The following is a 20,042-nucleotide window of genomic DNA, read 5'->3' on the forward strand; positions in this document are numbered from 1 at the left end:
CACATATAAATGTTTTTCTGAAACATTTGAATATGTTACACATATCATGACGGTTACCCCTGATACTTTTCACGTATCTCCTGACAGCAGGAATAGTCTCATATAAAAACACAATATCATTATCACACTCAAATATAATGATATAAGAACATCATTTAATATGTGGTCCGTATTTAAGTTTCTCCAGTTGTCCCAATAATGTCCTGTATAGCTTTTTTAATGCCACAAACAATGGTTATGTATTGAATTTAGTTCTCTTAAATCTGAAATCTTTTTGTCAGCTTTTTTGTTTTCTTTCCTCATGATATTGAAAAATTTGAGAACTCCAAGCCAGATATTTTGTAGAAAGTCTTGCAATTTGTATTTCTTGAGTTACTGTCTCAGTATTAGATCTGTTTAAACAATATTGCCAAGAATACTACACAGCTGAGGAAATATAATTCTTAGTAAAGTTTTTGCAAAAAGCTTTAGACCAAAAATGAACTATGGAACAAAATAGATAAAAAGACAGAAACCACAAACTTTAAATTTATAAGATTATTATGCAGATATCAATTCTGCCTTATAGCGTTGTTCCCTGTCTTCATTTAGTTGATCTTATATTTAGGAAATGAGCTAATTTTAGTATTCTTCCAAGGTAAAACTCTACAGTTATTTTTAAATTCACAATCTCTTTAATTTATATGCCCTTGCTGAAAAATCTGTTCCCTGGAATTGGAATATTATAGTTATTGTTTTTCATTTTCCTAGGATTTTTGAAAAACCTATTTTTGATCAGGATTCTGACTGCTAAGAGTAAAGGATTTGGGCAAGATATCTGGTCATCTTTTGAGAAGTACGCTTCTCATAAGTGAAAGTAGAAATTGTTAAATAGTCAACTAAGAAATTTTCAGTGTTCAAACCCGAAGACCCAATGATAAAAAGATACTGTCTTTTAAAATCATTATTTGCTGTCCTGTTGTCAGTTGACTCATGATTTTCATGATAGGTTTTAGTATGCTGAAATCATCACTTTCTAACTTAGACGTTTTCCACAAACTAAATAATTTTACTTAGATTCTAAATTTAAAGACTACTTAACAAAACAGGAATGTATATGCTTCCTGCAGGTATGATCAAATCATAGAATACTTACATTTTAATTTCTCCCATCATGGTAAGATGTCTTGTATAGCTTCATCTTTCATCTGTTAGTTTTCCAGTTATTCCAAACAAGGAAGCAGTCACTTTGTGAAAGACGTGCAGAAGCTTTGAATGTCTATTTTGATTGAGTTACATCTCAGAAGATGTATTCTACTGGGTTTGTGTGCGGATTCATTTTGTAACTGCCTTAAAATGGTGCAATAATACTACTGAACAGTCATTTAGTTGATAACTGCTTCTAGTTCTTTATGAACTTGTTTGAAGGAGCTCCCAGAATTCAAAGGTGATCCAACCACTCAGCTTTTCACCCCAGCCACAATGGAGCCTCAGACTGAAGCAGAGCTGTCACCTATTGGCCTTTGAGCCATGACGCAGTCAACTTCCCTGCTGAGGAGCCAGCCAGTTCCCTGTGGGTTACTGCCTCCTTATATGTTCCCTTTCATACCGCACTTCTTAGAAGTGTTGTCTCTACCACTTGTCTTCATGCCCTGTTCATTTCTCAGCCTGTTCAAGTCCAATCTTTGCAGCTTTTTCTAGTTCATTCTTTTTTACATTAAAAAAAAACCTCAACTCTCCAACAGTTCTTTTTCAGCTTCTGTGAATGCTAATTTTCCTAAATCCACCTTTAAATGTTGGCGTTTCGGGAGCTGAGCTTGTCGGTCTTCGTGTCTGTCTTCTCGGGTTTTTCCCTAGTCTCATGCACTCCGTTGTCTTCAGTTACCATCCATTTACTGATGGCTCCAAACATATATCTGTACCGAGGCCTGTCTTCTGAATTGTAGACTTGTGTACCCAACTGTCTGCCTGACGTGTTTGTCATCTTCAACTCAAGAGATTCTGACCAGAATTCATGACGTCCCCTGCAAAAGCTGCTTTGCCTTCAGATTTCCCTATTCAGTAAATGGCCCCCGGTGCTCATGTCGATAACCTAGAACTCGTTCTTGTAGCTACTGAGACCTGTCCGCTCTCCTTCCTAAGTGTAGGATTCTGTATGATTTTGTCTGCATTAGCGTGTTCCTAATCTGCCCACCTCTTCATGACCTCGGGGGCAGCTTCCTACTGGTCTGCCCATATCCATTCTTGGATCCCTCAAAGTGGTTCGTAAGGCACCATTGCTTTAAAATGAAAAGCAGTGGATTCCCGTTGCTTTTCGGATAAAGACCAAAGTCTTTTCCGTGGCTGATAGACTCTACTAAAGGAACAGTCTTCTGTCTCCCTCTCCCACCTCACGTTATGCCATTTTCCTATTTTTCTCTTTTCTCTAGGTGCTCTGGCATTTTTTTAGTTCCTATATTCTCCAAATACGTTAGCAGGGCTTTTGCATGTATTGTTTCTGCTCCCTGGAATGAGCTTTCGTCTTTGCCTAGAAATTAGTTCTTACACTAATTTCTCTGGGCAGCCTTCCTTCACCTTTCGTTTCCACCTTAGGGCCCCCAGTTATTTGAAGTCATATTACTTGGTCTTTAGTCTTTAAAGCACTTGTCAGACTATAATTAATCACAACTATAATTAACGTAAATATTCATCTGTCTTCCTCACAAAACTGTAAACTCCACAAGGGAAGGAGTTGTGTGTGTCATGTTCGCCACGGCATCCCCAGCGCCAATCATATTTTTCGACAGTAGATATTTGTGAAATGAAATAAATGAGCATATTATGTGTTGTAATTATCACAGAAATCTTACAATTGATCATTTCTCTTTGGGCGACTTCTAAATTCCTTGGGAGAAATTTAGTAAAGAGTAATGATAGTGGCTGCCGTTTATTGACCAACTTCCATGTGCTTGCTATTCACTGCTGCATGCACAATCTTATTTTACCCCTCACAGCAACCCTACAATGTAGCTTGCCTTCTCCCCATTTTATGTGGGGAAACTGAAGCTCAGAGAGGTTATTTCACTTGTCCAACATCACACAGGAAGTGGGAGAACCATGATTCAAACCCAGTTGGTCTTCCTCCACAGGCTCTTAAGCTCTTACACTATGTATTGCAGCCTCTGAACCACATTATTACTGGAAACTCCTGCAATTTCCAACTTTATCACAGGCCTCCAACTAATTTCCCCCATTTTATTCTCCACTTAAACAAAGGGATTGAAATTAGTACCTATATGTGCTAGCTCATATAGTCATTAACAGTTAATATTCACATCAATATTCTACAATTAATGATTGTAGAAGTACATGTCCTTCTTCGATTGACAAATATCTGTAAAATGCTCAACAAATACTGAAATTTAGTAATTTCCTTTGGATATTTGAAGGCATGCTCTAGAATATGCAAAATTTACACCCAGGTCACATATGAACTTACTCCATTTGACATTCAAGTTTTCTCTTAGTTGTCATTCCCAGTTTTGATCCTAAGTTGAGAAATTACTCACAAACTCAAATTAAAATAATGGAATGTTTCACATTTTCTCTACCTAGAACATGTAGTAAAACTTGAGTGGATCTTTAACGGTTCGTTTCTTAAATGAGTTTATCACACAAGGCAAGACACTGCTTTGAGAAACCGTAGCTTAGCTTCATTCTGTGATCACTGCATGGCTTAGGAATCTTAAAGAGTCAGCTACCTGCACGATAAATTAGTATCATCAGGAATTCATTTTTGTCTTTCCTTTTGGCACTGGCAAACTCATTTTGGCCATCCCATCTCCGTATAAGGCACATGAAGTGTAAATGGAATTAACTGATAGTTGGGTAGAGCTAAACACTTTATCCCTTCTCCTAGTTGTGAGTTTTGCAGAGAGTATTATAGTCCTTTTCTGGGATTTTCTGTTTTATAACTTCCCTGCATAAAAACACTCACCTACTTTTATATGTAAAATGAGTCCATACAGCATTTGAATTAACCCAGTAACATCATATTATAATTAGTAATAATAGTAAATTACTGTCATCAAGCCTCAATTCATAATAATTTCCTTTCACACTTAAGTTTAAGTACTAAACTTGGTAGCCTCATCTAGTGATTTTCATTACAGAGATCAACTTTATTGTTTGCCCCAAACTATATACATGAACACAGACTGCTAGATGTAGTAGTTCCTGGTTATTTTGTAGAATGAGGTGAAAATTAGAACTGAGGAAGGGATTTTGATTTCATATAAATTTGTCAACTCTTAATTTGTTGGCCTATTGGATTTTTATAGTAGCTATTGAACTTTTGCAACCAGTCTTATTCCGAATATTAACTTTTGCAGCCAGTCTTATTCTGAATAGCTTCTGCATCTAACCATATCATCTCACTCATGTGAAAAGATATCTTTTTGCTTATTGATTTTTTTTTTAGATATAAATTAAGAGATGCCCATACATACAGAACATTGAAATTTCTTACTTGCCAATGAAGGAGAACAGTTAAATTAATATTATATTTTTAAAGCACTGCAAAAAAAAACAAAAATAAACAACTAAATCTTTTTTATAAAAAAACAACAGTGTTTAGGAGGGCAAAATAGACCATTGTGAAATCCTGGACTTTACTAATTCTCTAAAATAAAATTAAACATATCTATAAGAAAAGCTGACATACTTTTGAATATAGATCCTAAAATTAAAAGAAGGAAATTATTAGTTTTGGAGATAAAACAATATATTTAGAGTTCTTGTGTGAGAACTTCAGTAAGGATATTTTACATCTATGGAAAACATGTTAGAGACATATCAAATACTGGTCTTTGGAATGCCAGATAATCTGAACTCTGGAAAGATACATTGTTTCCAATCATCATTAGAATAGCCATAATATCTGAAAATAATTTAATCATTTGGACTAACACTGAATTTTTGACATCTTCCATATCCAAACTTAAGCATTTTTAGAAATAATTACTTTGGACAGGAAAGAAAACTTTTGATTATTGATCTTCCCAAAATTAAATTTTAAGGGGCCATAAAAATGATAACTTATAATCAGCATCTTTATTATTTTAATTTCCATTACAAGATGATTTTGATTTTTCATACCTTTGTCTCTCCCAACTTTTGCAGAGACTTTCTTTGCCTGTGTACAGAAAGGAGTAGCTAATGGAGACTATGCATACCTGACTTTTTTCCCTCTCCTAAAAAAGGAGAATTCATCCACTGCCACTGTACCTTTTTTTTCTTTTCTTTTTTGTCTTGCACAGAAGACTGACATCTTCCTGTGAAGGGCTTGTGGCAAACCTATCCAACTCGGGTTTCTTCCTCCTTGAGAACGATCTGATCCATCATCATCTGAACCAGGGATCACACTCTAAGGGTCCAGGTGAGGGCAAGTCAGTCTGTATGTTAAGCCAATTTCCTTTCTGGGCAGGTAAGTCCCACTCAGGCGTGATCTCCCTCAGCATCAGTCAGCCTTAGTTTTTTGTAGTTTCCTAGTCCCCGGAGAGAGACACAATTCATTTGTCCATTAGTTCTAGGACCCACCTAAACTGGTAATGATTAGTCACATCATTAAAAAATTTTTCTTTGCTGTATAATGTAATCATTTAAGGATATTGACTCATTTTTAATTCCAGAAATCTTAAAAGGAGTATGTATATGGCGAGTAAGACATATATCGAAACAGGTCTTTCTAGTTGTGGTTTTTGTGCTGATCTTTGTCTCCATTTTTATTGAACTTATAAGAGTTTAGAGCAACTTAAAACGAATCTAGCATATATGATCTTACAGCCTTGCAATTTTAATGGCTTTTAACTGTTAGTAGATGCCTTGAAACCATAGGTAGATTCAGAATATTAGAGCTAATATTTGCATGTATGGTCATCATGACAGTCTTTATTGGTTTGCCATGGATTCTTTTCATTTAATGTCAGAATGATTAAGGAAAGAGACAAGAATTTCCCTGTTCTGTATCCAGCTCCCATATGCTAATTATAAGAAGAAATTTATGATTGTTCCTCAGACAAGTGATCTTAGCTAACTGAAGTCTGGCTCTGCACCTTGATGCTGTCTTTTAAGTTGGAAGTTGAATTAGGTCTGTGGCTACATGATACATTCAAGACAACTTATTTTTCAAAACTTTCTTTTTCTATTGTTGGGGAAAAAAAAATCTTCCTTGTATTCTGAAACTGATAGTCTGGCCTTCAAAATGCACTTGTGCACTATATGCAGTTTATTTTGTAGGTGCTCCTTTATGTACCATAATAAGTTGTCAGTCTTACAGAACATTAATTTTTTCATCATGATAATGTTACTGTATGCATTTAATTGTGAGGAAAACAAAAATCATTCTACTCTAATATACCTTGTTTCTGCCAATTGGCCAACACATACAAGTAGATAGGAGTAAGCTGGGCGTTTTTTCCTTTCTATTGGATAACTCTCCGAATGATGCTTAAGTTACAAACTGTAGTTAATATACCTCAGTGAGCTTACTACACAGTAAGGAGGGACCTCCAGTCACTGAGAAGAATAGACAGTCGTCGTCTCTGAAATTTTGCCAGCCATGAAATGAAGCTAAACGGTTGTGTTACCCCTTACTGTTGGCTTTGGAGATGCATTGGTTTGTATTTATTACTCAAAAATGTTAGTACTTGTTTTGAGCAAGATAATTTTTCTTTGGCCGGAAAAGCAACTTTTCAAGCATTCATTATTCAGAACTGTCTGATATTTTAACATTTGGAACCTAAAGTGGTTGTTTATTTGATTCTATGTTGGTACATTTAAGTTAGTATGAACTGAAACACAGAATTTATTGGGTACAAATCCCCTGTTTCATTTTAATCCCCTTATATTTAGTGTGACATGTGCAGAAGAACAAAATATTTATTGGATGATATTTCTCTTGAACAGGAAAGGTATTTATTTAATTCTGCTTCAGATTCTAATAGAAAGTTATTTCCCACTAGATCATAACTGTTTTTATCTGATTAGGTTCCTCTATGTGCATTGTATTAATATGAGCGAATGTATTCTAATCCAATCATGTAAATACATAAAGTAACAAATATTTAGAAATCTGAATTACATTACTTAACCAGGAATGTCATAGACATTAAAATGTTTATTAAATATTTGAATCTGTATTGTAATGAACTCAGTCGCCATGATTCGAAGGCTTAGGACATAGCATAGATTTCCTATGCTGCTCTTGGGCTGGGCTATCAACTTCATTGCTGAAGGATTGTAATTTTAAAGAAATTAGCCAACTATGAATGAAACTTGAGGATTGTATTTGACTGGCTTTGGAAGTACTTACATATCTAAAGAGCATAAGCTTTAAAATAATCTTTCCTACTTTTATCCTTCTCATACTTTTACTTTTATAACAAGTAGTTTTTTGTGTAGGTGCATATGTGAACTTCAGACATTTCCATATTTTTAACAATGAAATCATTGCAACATCTGCTTCAATAAACAAATGAACTAAAATTTAGAGACTTAAAAGATCGGTTTTTAGTTTTAAAACACCAAAATGGGATCAGCTCTTAATTGTCTACACAGAAATTTACAAACTAAATATATGGGTTCAGAGTACCTGTGATAGCATTTCTATTCTATACCAGTTAATACATTTCGGAGGCACCTGGTATATGTAATAAAGGACATGCTAGCTAATTTTCCTTACTATAAGCAAAACAAAATTAGAAAGGTAAATTTGCTATGAAAAATAAGTAATTGAATTCCAAAACCAAATATTTGATGTTTGTACTCTTCCATGTATTGATAAGATTGGTTTGTCCTTTCTAATCCAGAAGCACGCTGCTAACCTGCCGTACGCTTCCAGTTATCTTTTAAGTAAAATAGGTTAGTTTAGAATAAAGCATAGTTTAGATCTAGACATTATAGAGATTACATGTTGAACTTGGGCGTTCCTTTCCTTATTCTCCCTTCCCAGTTAGGATTTGATTGCATTACTCTAATAAGCTTTAACATTAAAATGTTTTGCATTTCTTTATGTCCATTTTCTGTGTCCACCATATGATAAAAGAACAAAAAGACCAATAAATGTCATTCTTCAAAGAAGCTCTTGTACTGCATCTAAGATACCAGAAACAATCCTTTCATACTTCCTGAACAGTCGCTGCATACAATTGTATAGGAATACTCTGCCTGGCTTTTCTTTTGGTGATGTCTTGCCATTAACTCATAGAAATGTGTATTGTACTATTACCGTACTTTCAAGTAATTGGTTAGATTGCCTGACGGCTACTAGTGTCTCAAGTTAATAACATAGAATATTTCAAAAAGGTGGTGCCCGCTTCATAAATGTATCTATGGTTGCTAAAATCTTATTTGGCTTGAAACAACTAAATTTAGTAGACACTAAAATTTTATATTGTTAGAATATGATACTTCAGACAAACAAACAAACAATGATTTACTTTCAGTTCTGAAAATATTCAGAAGGATTTGTTATCTCTTGCAGACCTTTCTGCAAACTACTAATGGGATGAACACAATATATCACTTTTATAATAGTGAGCTATTAAAGGCAAGCATAAAGCAGTCTGAAGCCCGTAAGTGCTGCCAACAGCTCCTGCTTTAATGAATTCCCTTTTAGATGTCCATTAAATGCTCGTGGCAAATGTACTCATAATGGAAATGGCAAATCTAAATGGGTAGATATGAATAATCCATGGAGTTTAAATTCTGTTTATGATCATCTTCACATTTAGTTTTCAAGACAACGCAGTTTAGTTTTCATTACAGTTTGGAATAAAGAGGACAGGGAGTAATTGATTGCTTCAAGCAGATTAAAATCAATGGTTTTCTTTTCAAAGAACCAGTTCAATGCAGTAATTCCAACTTTAAACATTGATTTAGGGTACTCAACACAAAATGTTTTGTGCTGTGTGAACTTTTATATAGAAAGACTAGTATTAATTTTATTTCCCTATATATCTATATAGTGAAATATAGAGGTTGTTAGTAGCATGTGCATGACTTAATAGTGATCTATATTAAGTCATTTTGATATTATTGTAGTCATATAATGAATCAATGAGATTCCCGTCATCACTGTAATACTGTTTGTAACCCATTAGCACAGAGAAATTACAGCCCATCATACATCATTACTGTGATTGAGGCTTTATTACCATATTCTCAAATTGCTTGCTTGCTATAAAACTAAATAGACACAAGACAACTATAGGTGGAGCATAGCCTATGCATTATTGTGCTACAATAATGAGGGATTATTGTACCATAATGGGGTGAAACTTATGAGGAAAATAAACGTAACAGTAATAAAAAACTGGAGACTCTTTTTACATTGGTTTTTATTACCTTGAAGGTCAGATATAGTTGTTATGCTCAGGTTATTGTTTATGTATTACAGGAATCATAGTCTCTTGATATTTTGTAAAGATTTTTTTGAATACTCAGGGTTGGACTTGGAATCTGCATTTTGCCACAGGAGAGACTAGCTATTTTCCTGCTGCTAAGCCTCACATTTCTGTGGGCGGGTAATACCCTTTAAACTTTAGGCTGTTTTTCAGTACTGTATATATTTTATTAACAGTGTGACTAGGTCAGTAGTCTTCAGGCTCTTTAGTTGAAATAATAAATGTATGAATGCAACAATATTCTAAGCAATGAAGAGAGGTAAAATATGGAGCAATTGCCCGGGGCCTGATTGTAAAAGACTTTTGATGTCTCAAAGAGGGAAATGGAAGAAATATATTGCCTCTATATTAAAGGGAAAAAATCCCACGACACTAAAACTCGTTAGTTAAATCGTGCATATGTTCATCCTCTCTCTGTTAAGTCTTGTTTATGAGTTACAACACTGAGAACATTATTTACAACAGTCCTAAGCCCAGTGCACTGACTTTTGAGCTAAGATCATTGCTTCAATTCAAAGTTCTGCTCAGTGCGCAGAGGCTTTTGGATGTCAGCCTTGCTGTGATTTGGCACCATAGCAATATAAGTAGCAAATAACAATATAAAATAAAAAACAAAAACTGGCATAAAACATATTCATGATTATAAAACATTTCAGATATAAATTCTTAGCTAAAGCAGTAATAACCACCTGCATAGTTGGAAAGTGCAACATATCCTTCCAAACAAGGTAAGTTTGTTCTCAGGTTATAATGTCACAAGGCACTTGGGCATTACTGTTCCGCTTATCATGATGTAGTTTCCACCCCCTTTGTAAGTCATATTTTCTACTTATAACACACAGTGGTTGCAATGGCATAAAACCCACACTCTTGTCAAGTGCGTCTTAACTGCAGTGAGAGGTGCTGCGTAAAAGAGTTCAGAATTGGCTGAGGCGACATAGGCCAGCCAGCTGCAACTAGTACATTCTTATAATGTGAGGAACTATCAAAACTCCTAACTAACCAGCTTCGTTCCACGCCTGTCAGAGTGCACAGCCATTTTGAACTAGGTGAATATTTTTGTGACTTTCTCTTGATTAATTTCATAACCTTTTGGGAGGCTTTTCCAAGTTAAAAACAAACAGAGGAAGCAAATGCAAAAGCAAAAATGCCAGGAATCATAGAGCGAGGCAAAGTTTAGAGACTTTAGAAAGATATATTTTAAATCTTTAAAATCATCTGTGATTCATATGACACCGAATATAATTTCAAGCATGATTTGATGTTGTATTAAATTTGTTCCCTACCTCAAAATCTTTTGGGGAACAAGGAGAACATGGATACAATAAGTCTTATCTCTTGTTTTTAATAGTTTATTTGGAGAGAGAGTAATAAATAATAATAATCAATAAAAAGTAAAATAAGCAGTAAGTGCTAGGAAGAGAGATAAAACGAGGTCTGGAGGATGGGGCATGCGGGTGGGGTTGTTTCCATAGGATATTTATAGAAGCCCTTTCTAATGAGATGGCATGTTAGCAAAAATCTAAGTAAAGTATACAACAGGCCATAATGGTATCTGTGGTGAAAATATCTCGGGAACAGAGTACAGAGGGTCTTAGACAGAAGCATGTTTGGTGAGTTTGCAGATCAGCAAGGCCACCATGGCTCAGCAAAGTCACTAAGGGGGAAAGCGTAAGAAATTACAAATAGGGACGGCCAGGTGGCTCAAGTTGTTAGAGCATGGTGCTGATAACACCAAGGTGGCTGGTTCGATCCCCACATGGGCCACTGTGAGCTGCGTCCTCCTAAAAAAAAAAAAGGAAGGAAGGAAAGAAAGAAGGAAAGAAATTACAAATAATGCCTTAGCAATTTTTAAGATTTATAATGAATTCAATGCCATTAAATATGTTTTGTTTGGGTAGGTGTTTGCTATTAGAGAGGTAGTTCAAAGTCAGATGATGCGCTTCCAATAGCTTTCTTCATATACTGGAAATGACCTAGTTTTAAACTAGCTGAGTATGCTTTTAACATATTCACTGTATCATACAGATCTTTTGTGGGGATTTAGATTGTTACTTTGATAAGTCATGTCAGGAAGTCTCAGAGTGTGAGACTTTCCTATATATTTTTAGAGCTTATAATTGGGAAATGTTTGTACTTTTACTGCTGCTGTCAATAGGTTTTCAGTTTATTTCGAGTACTCAGTATAAACTAACATTATTTCACTTAATGGCTCTTCCAAAGCCATCCATAGCTCCATCAAAGCTTGTGAAGTCTTGCTCTTTTGTATCTTTGAGTTACTGAGAAATGGAAATAGATGAGATGTGGAGTTTGGGGGATCTTGAATCTTGTAAAAGGGTCCTTGAACTGAAACCAGTTTTAAGAACCAGTTGCCTTTTTCTAAGGCAGAAGGTGAGGAACAAAGGAACCAAACATGGCAAAACAGAGGGAAAAAGAAGACCGTAAGAGAAGCCTAAGGTTCCGAGAGAGAAGCAGCTAAAAGTGTGTCAGTTAAGTTTGGACACAGGGAGGAGGAAGCTGCTGAAGGAGTGCTTCCTAGCTGCATCCTGCAGTCCTTGTGGATTGCTGGGTAACAGATTACCCCACAACCTAGGAACAAACAGACTGCATTTCACACACTTCCTGAGGGACAGCAATTTGAGAGCAACTTAGCTGAGTGATTCTGGCTAGGGTCTCTCATGAGGCTCGGCCAGAATGTTCATCTGAGTCTGTTGTCTCTGAAAACTTGCCTGGGGATGAAGGATCAGCTTGCAGAAGGCTTGGTAGGAGGCCTCGTCAGTTCCTCGCTGGTTATTGACAGGAAGCCTCGCTTTCGTGCCACATGAAACTCTCCAAAGGACTGCCTGATAATCCTTATGACATGGCAGCCGACTTCCTTGAGCCCTCTCAGCTCTCCCTCTCCCAATCCTAAAGTGTGGGCTTTCCTGGATTCTCCTTTTCCAAACAGCCTCACGTCACCATTGAGCTACAGGATCTCATGGTCAAATTTAGAGAGGAAGTCTGGCTGACAGGAGCCTTACTAGAAAGCTTGGTGGCTTTAGCCTGCTTTACTAGGGCTCTCCGAGATTCGTGGCCAAGTTCACGTTCAAAGAGTGATAATGGCTGGCTGTACACTTTGCATTATCTCGCTGTGAAACTTGTCATCATGAGGCTGATCAGTTTTGAGGTGCAGGAATCCATCTAACGAGGATCATAAACATGTAATTGCCTTTATGATTCTAAGGGCTTAAAAACGCCTTCTAACTGATGGATTAATGGATGGATAGAGGGGCGACATGATAAGTAAAAATGCAAAATACAGCAAAATTTTCATGTAAAATCTAGGTGGTGGATACATGGCTGTTCATTGTATAATTCTTTCTGTTTTTCTATGTCTTGAAAATTTTTATAATGTTGAGGGAATAAAACTCTTTTCCTTATAATAGTACTTCTAGTGGTATCTACCTGTAGTACCTACCTGTACTGCAAAGCATTGGTAACTTTTCTCCCCAACCTGAACAACATACACAAGTGATTGTTACTAGTTGGTATCTTGGCAAGCCTAGTAACATCTGGCTCTTTCTGTCTATATAATGTGCTTCCTGTGACAGGGAAGCAAAGATTACAATGCTGACATTTTGCTGTGTATCACAAGAGCCTGAAACATAAACCATGCTTAAACAGAATGTTCGTTATATACTAGCCGCTACCAAGTACTTAGTGTCTGCTGTGTCTCAGGCACTATGCTATGTAGGTACTGCTGTTGTCACCATAATCCACATAAAAATTGGAAGCTGTGCGAAATTACAAGTGGGGAAACGATGTAGCCACACTTTTGCTTCTTAGTGGTGATCCTGGTAAAAGTCTCTTCAGGATTGAAAAATCACTGTGTTTTAGATTATAGTTTTAGATTCTAGTGTGTGTGATTATTCATTAGCATCGTCTTTGGAAAATGCCTAGATGTTCGCATTGGCCTCTCATATGGTCTTATAATTTCATGTACCTCCCATGGCTCATGTGTAATTGAAAAAGCCATGTCTCCTGAAATCAGAAAGCTATGTTTTAGGTCCTAAGCACATCTCATAAAAGCCTCATGACCATACAGGGAATGTAAGTGAAGGATATATAGGAATTCTTTGTAATTGCAATTAGTCTGAAATTATTTGTAGATAAAATGTAGAAAATAAATAGCTTTGTCACCCCTCTGAGTGCACTGTTTTTGAAAATAGGGAGACTTATCCCTAATAGTAATACTAGAGGAACGTTGAGAGCCCAAAGTGTGAATATAGATACATATACCTCACACAACTTTAGCCCTATTGTAGGTACTTAATAATTTTCATGCATAGTTAACTGTGCAATATGTGTTCATTGAGAGTGGCAATATGATTTTGTAAGAAAATCCTAATCTTGAGGGAACTGGCTAACTAGGTTGAAATCTGATTCTCTCACTGGATGACGTTGAACAATTGACTAAGTCATGTCATGCCTATTTTTTCTATGATGGTAGGAAATCGTGATAAATATTCAGTATCTAAAGGCATTCGAATTATACCTAGAAAGCTTTTATATTATGTAGTATTTATTAAGCAGTGAACCATTTCAGTAATCGCTCTCACCCGTTTGCTTCATTTATGTATTGTGAGTCCTTGGTGTTTTTGGAAACATCACTGGCACAAAGCACTATAAATCCCAAAACAAATAAGCCAGACTACCACCACCACCCCTTTTACAATCTAACTTGTGATAAAATAGGAAAATATATTTTTGTTTGTTGAAGGAAGTCCTGGATAACCCAGTTTAAATCATTTTTTTGAAGTACATCATTGTAAGCAGATGCTCTACTTAAATACGTTTGTTTTCAGTGTTAATGAAGTATTTGTGGTGAAAGACATGATTAATTAATGCTTGTGAATTGTTTGGATCAAAGAGGAACCCTCTGCTAATATCTTGAGAATGATCAGGAACATCAAGAACGATTTTATTATAGTAGCACTCACATTTGAATCATCTTTGGATTAAAAGGCTCTAAATAGTGTCCTTTTTTGCATTGCTTTCCTTAATTATAAATATAAATCAAAAACACGTAAAATTACAGAGAGCTAAATGTTTCCTAAGAACCATTTAATGATTGCAATAACCCACTCTAGAGGGGGGCATCATCGTTTCATCAGGGAAACCAAAGTCACAGAAAGAGCCCTACTCTTAAACTTATGCATTGTGTGAAGGGGGTATATATTATAGATGTTTGGAGAAATGGTAATGTAAACTCTCTTCTGCAGTATTTTAAAAGAGGATATTGTAATTTGTTTAAAATAAATTAATTATAAGAATGTACTTAATGAGTACAAAAGTGGATGAATATGGGACAAATTCAGAAAAGAGATACAGCTGATGTTATATACTGACTGGTGACCGCTTTCCTGTACTTAATGTTAAACAGTTTGTACTGTGCAAATATTGATCTCTATCAAATGACTGACTACAGTATTTTCATGTGGAGGTTCCTGTAATCACTTTGTTACAAGTAAATCTTTTTGAGGCAAATATGTAAAAGAAATGTTTTTATTTTATTGAGAAGAAAACCTAAGATCATTCTTTTTTCCCTTAAAATATTTCATTCTGAAGATTCCAGGGATGTACATAGGATAGAATAGTGGTTTCAAACTGGATTACAATCAGCCATTTCTTAAATGAAATCTTACACAGAAGCAAATGGCTCTGACTGATGTGAGGATGCAGGGGTTGGAGGGAGCCAGCTGTTTCAATGGCTTAGTCCTTCCTCTCTCTGCGGTGCCCCTGAAGTATCTCTCTGGCATCTGCAGCCTCTGAAGAGTGCATGTGAGAACTGTGGACATACATAGGAATTTGTAATTCATAGGCCATCTGCTATTCATTGGGCTATTAGACGACTCTGCCTTGGTCTCACTGAACAGCAAGCCAGCAGCAACTATGTTGTTCAACAGGAATTTGTTTGTTGGATATGCAAGTTACTGTTAGTTAACATGTTTATCTAGTCAGCGCTGATAATTAGGTTAGTGATACGGTCTCAGACACTTCTGAGTCTCAGTTTCTTTATATGCATAGAATGAGACAGAACTGGGTTAGGTTAAATCAGAAACTCCTTCCAAGCACTCACCATTCTGTCATTCGATAGAGAGCCTAGAACTTTCCTTTTATGAGGTAGAGAACAAGTCTCAGCCATAGTCCTTAACTCTGAGGGATTTAAACTTAGATTGGTGAGTGAAACTAGCCAAGATAAAATGATTGGAGACAACTTATTAATAAAGTATTAATAAATTGTTTTGGACTTTAAAAGCCAAAATTATAAAGAGACTAATGTGTATAGAAAGGATCTATTTTAAAATCCTTAGATTAAGAAAAAGTCCATGTTTGAAATTTCATCTTATTTAGGTAAATTAGCAAATTGTACATTTATGCATTTCCTGCTAAGAACTTGATCTTCCAGGCAGGTGTAGGAAGGTGTTAGTTTTTTTTCTTCTCATGCTGTCTATAAATTAAATTAACATGACATTTTTATTTGAATGCCTCATGTGAAATCTGTATTCTTAAAAAGCTAATGAAGCAGACTATGGCTTTAATAGTTCATGTAAATTCAATTGGCATATGGCTTGAATATTAAAATTAAAATGACAGATTTTCTCTAATTGTTTATGAGTACAAATTAATATTTTCTTAAGTCTCTTCTTAAAATGAATTTTTAATATAACTTTAAGGTCATATAGACATATTTCAGCATAGTAAAGAAATATTTGTATAATTAATTTTTATGTTGAAATTTTATTTTACTTTACTATCAGTTTTTATTCATTAAGGCTTATTTTTTCTTTTGTAATAATAATGTATTTTCAAACCATTATAAAATTTGTAGAGAATTTTGTATTTATTTGGTATTTGACTATAACATCCGAATTGGTTTTGCTTTCGCTCACCAAGGTAAGGAGAAATCCAAATTTACTCATAATAAAAGTATTAGAGAAACTGTCAATAAATTTACTGTTATAATTGAATCATATGATATCTAAATTGTTGATAATATGATCTGCTCGTTAAACAATAGTGTCTGGAGAAAATGATGGATTAATTGACTGATGGCTAAAGTTTCCCTCAAATATAATGGTTTACCCAGTTTGATTTGATTTGTGTAAAATAACTTTCTCTAATAAACAATTTGCTCAGAGGCAATAGAAGAAATGAATGGTTATCAAACCAAACTTAATTAGTCTATCCTAGATTGATATTACTTGGGGAGTCTTCGTTTTAATTGTGGAGGGCTGGATACAAAGAGTTTGGTTCATTATTTTTTCCTGTATAAACACTATTGTGTAACTACCTATGGAATAATAACATGTGAATTCATTTTAATAAATGCTTGTAAAGTGAATTAGCTAATTATGCCGGGCTAAAAATGATTCCTTTAATTATTTTGGATATTTAACTGGTACTTCAATTTTATTATTGTTAGTCTGTAAATGTGATTTGTATTAGCTCTGCCAAACTAATTATAATGTATAACTTAGCAAACAATTTGAACAGTTTTGTAATGCTTATAATGTTCTCTTGTGCAAGAGAAAGCATTATCTCTAGTTTGCATGAAGGTAAAGAATTAACACAAATTCAAACCAAAAGAATGGCAATTTATTATGTAAATAGGAAATAAAAACCCCTCATTATCCAATGTAGTGACTGACATAATTATATGTATGAGAAGAATGAACAGATTTCATTCAGGAGAAGACAAAACCAGAGACTTGTTAGTTTATCTTAAGATGGTATTCAGTTGGCATTTGAAGATATGGTGTAGCGTAAGAGATTGGATTAATTCTTATTTTACAAGCTGAAAGCTTTTTCTTCATGCCCTTACTATAGATAGAAGGAAAAACTCTGTCCTCAAACAGAAAGATTTATACTAATAACTCATTGTGGATGTCAAAAACAATATGCCTCTTAATCACTTTCACTTGGCAGACTAATTCTAATTGTTTTGAATCAGAATGAATGAGAACAAAGGCTTTAATAGTAAAATAAATATATAGCATTCTAATTTAGTCTTTCTGGGAAAAAAGCAAAATAACCTCCACAAGAATATGCAATCTGAAGCATTGGAACAACAGTAAAATTTACTTTTTAATTTTTGATAGGGGGTGCAAGTTTATGAGTTTTAACCTAAGTATAGATTCATGTAACCTCTACCACAATCAGGATACGGAATAGGATTAGTGATACCTCTCTGCAGTTTTAATTTGCATTTTCTTAATGGGTAATGATGTGAACATTATTTCTCTACTTAATTATCTTCCATATATCCTCTTTGGAAACGTATCCGTTCAAGTCTTTTTTATTTTAAAATTAGGTCATTTGTTTTCATGCTCTTAAATTTTTAGACTAGTTTATAGATTTTGGATACAAGTCTTTTGCTGGATATGTGATTAACAAATGTTTTCTGTTCAGTATATAGCTTTACTTCTCTTTTTTTTTTTAACACTAAGGAGCAAAAGTTTTTAATTTTGATGAAATCTAATTTACAATTATTTTATTTTATTTTTTAGTGGATCATGCTTTTGGTATCATGCATAATTAAATGAGCAATGTGTGAAAACTGCATAATCCCAGGAGACAAAGATAGTCTCCTAAATTGTGTAGTTTTTATATATGTCTTTTGGGATAGCTTTCTCCCATCCTTTTACTTTAATCTATCTTTGAATGTCAATGTGTCTTTACATTTAATGTGGGTTTCTGGTAGATAGCATATCATTAGGTTTTGGTTTTTTATTCATTCTCACAATCTCTGTCTTTTAATGGTTATATTTAAATCATTTACAGTTAATTATTATTGGAATTTGGAGGGGTGGCCCGTTAGCTCAGTTGGTTAGAGCATGGTGCTGGTAGCACCAAGGTTGCTGGTTCAATCCCCGTATGGGCCACTGTGAGCTGCGTCCTCCTTAAAAACAAAGCAAACACACACACAAACAGAAAGAAATTTGGATTTAAGTCTTCCTTTTATCTCATTTGTTTTCTGTTTGTCGCCTCTTTATTTCTGTTTCTTCTTTCCTGCCTTCTTTTAGATTATTTAAATATTTATAGTATTCTCTTTTATTTTGTATACTGAGTGTTTGACTGTATCTCTTCAAACGGTTCTTTTCATGGTTGCTCTGGAGATTATAATACACATATTTAACTTTTCACAATCTATTTAGAATATTTTACCACTTCAAGTGGAACATAGTTCCCTTTATCCTCCACTCTTTTTGTTGTAGTTGCATTATATATTACATCTACATACAATGAAAACGCAAATAATTTTATAACTTTTGCTTTGAATGATTGTATTTTATAAAATATAAGAGGAAAATGATACTCTGTTATGTTTTATCCAAATATTTACTCTTTCTGTTTCTCTCTTTTCATTCCGGATGTTCCAAGTTTTTCTTTCGTATTGTTTCCTGTCTGTCTGAAGAACTTCCTTTGACATCTCCCAGAGAGCAGGTCGAGTGATAATGAATTCTCTTCATTTTCCATTATCAGATAACGGTCATTATTTTACCTTTGCAAATATTTTCTCCCTTTCTGTGGGCTGTCTTTCACTTTTCTGATGTGATGTCCTTTGAAGCACAAAAGTTCTGAATTTAGTTGATGTCCCATTTATCTATTCTCTTGTTGCTCATGCTTTGTTTATAGTTGTGCACGGATTTCTGTTATCATGTAAATTCTATGCTGTCTTCACTACTTTTAGTCCATGGGGAACTGACCCCATTTCCTGGCCTCCATTATTAGTTTAATACGAACATATGAACCAAGCCAAGTCCAGGTCAATGAGGTTTAATTTCTGATACCTGTTGAAAGAGAAGCTCTCTTTCCACTGAATTTGTAGCTGGGAAAGTGTAAGTCTTGAGCTGTTAAGGGCTACTATGTTCAGAAAGCCAGCTGGAGAGTGAATGAAGGAGTGAAAAGAACTGCTGAGACATGGAGAGGGACCATATCCTGATACTATTTCTTTAGCCCCTGGATTCAGTGAGCCAATGATGCCTAACAAGATCTAGTAATGGTTCTTTCAGATACTGAGCAAATAGTCCCTCCACCCATGCTCCCTATTTTAAAACAAAGACAATGCTGAACTTGTAGAACCAAATGGCTGCTGATAATTTGAAGTGATACTGGTGGTATTTTCTCTCTCCCTCTCTTCCTCCCTCTCTCCCGTCCAGGTCATCCTCCTCCCCCGCCCCCACTCCCCACACACACCTTAAGTCCAGTATGGCCACTAATTCTGAAATAGGAAATGACAGTGAAGATGCCCGGAGGAAGGGGAAGTGTTCTGACCTGTTGCCAACCCTTTTTTCCCCATTGACACTGCACTATGTTCTGTAATGGTCACTGCAGTCCTTTTTTGTGAACTGTTTACATGTCTGACTTCTTGTTTGGATTTTACTTGGTGATTTGATATGAATTTTTAATGTGAAAGCACTTAGCATTAGGAGTTTGACATTTTGTCTGACCTTAATCACCAGGAGGACCATGAGAGGTTTATTCAGTGGGAAGAGAACTGTTACAGCTCTGACAGAAATGATGGGAAATAAGTAAACAGCCTTTTAAATCTTCACCAGAAATCAATAGAGTTTAAAG

General features: G+C 35.1%; 1 protein-coding gene and 1 non-coding gene across 9 annotated transcripts in view; both read left to right on the top strand.

The window, feature by feature from the left end:
* The window catches only part of RANBP17 (RAN binding protein 17), a 255,550-nt gene that overhangs the window by 94,073 nt on the left and 141,435 nt on the right, over positions 1–20,042 (top strand). The gene's annotated exons all lie outside the window — the stretch shown is intronic.
* Positions 18,273–18,346, top strand: TRNAT-GGU (transfer RNA threonine (anticodon GGU)). Its single transcript has one exon. It is a non-coding gene; the product is annotated as a tRNA-Thr (tRNA).

Source organism: Rhinolophus sinicus, chromosome 5 (genome assembly GCF_057876585.1).
Source record: "Rhinolophus sinicus isolate RSI-liver-muscle chromosome 5, RSI-T2T, whole genome shotgun sequence".
Lineage (NCBI taxonomy): Eukaryota > Metazoa > Chordata > Mammalia > Chiroptera > Rhinolophidae > Rhinolophus > Rhinolophus sinicus.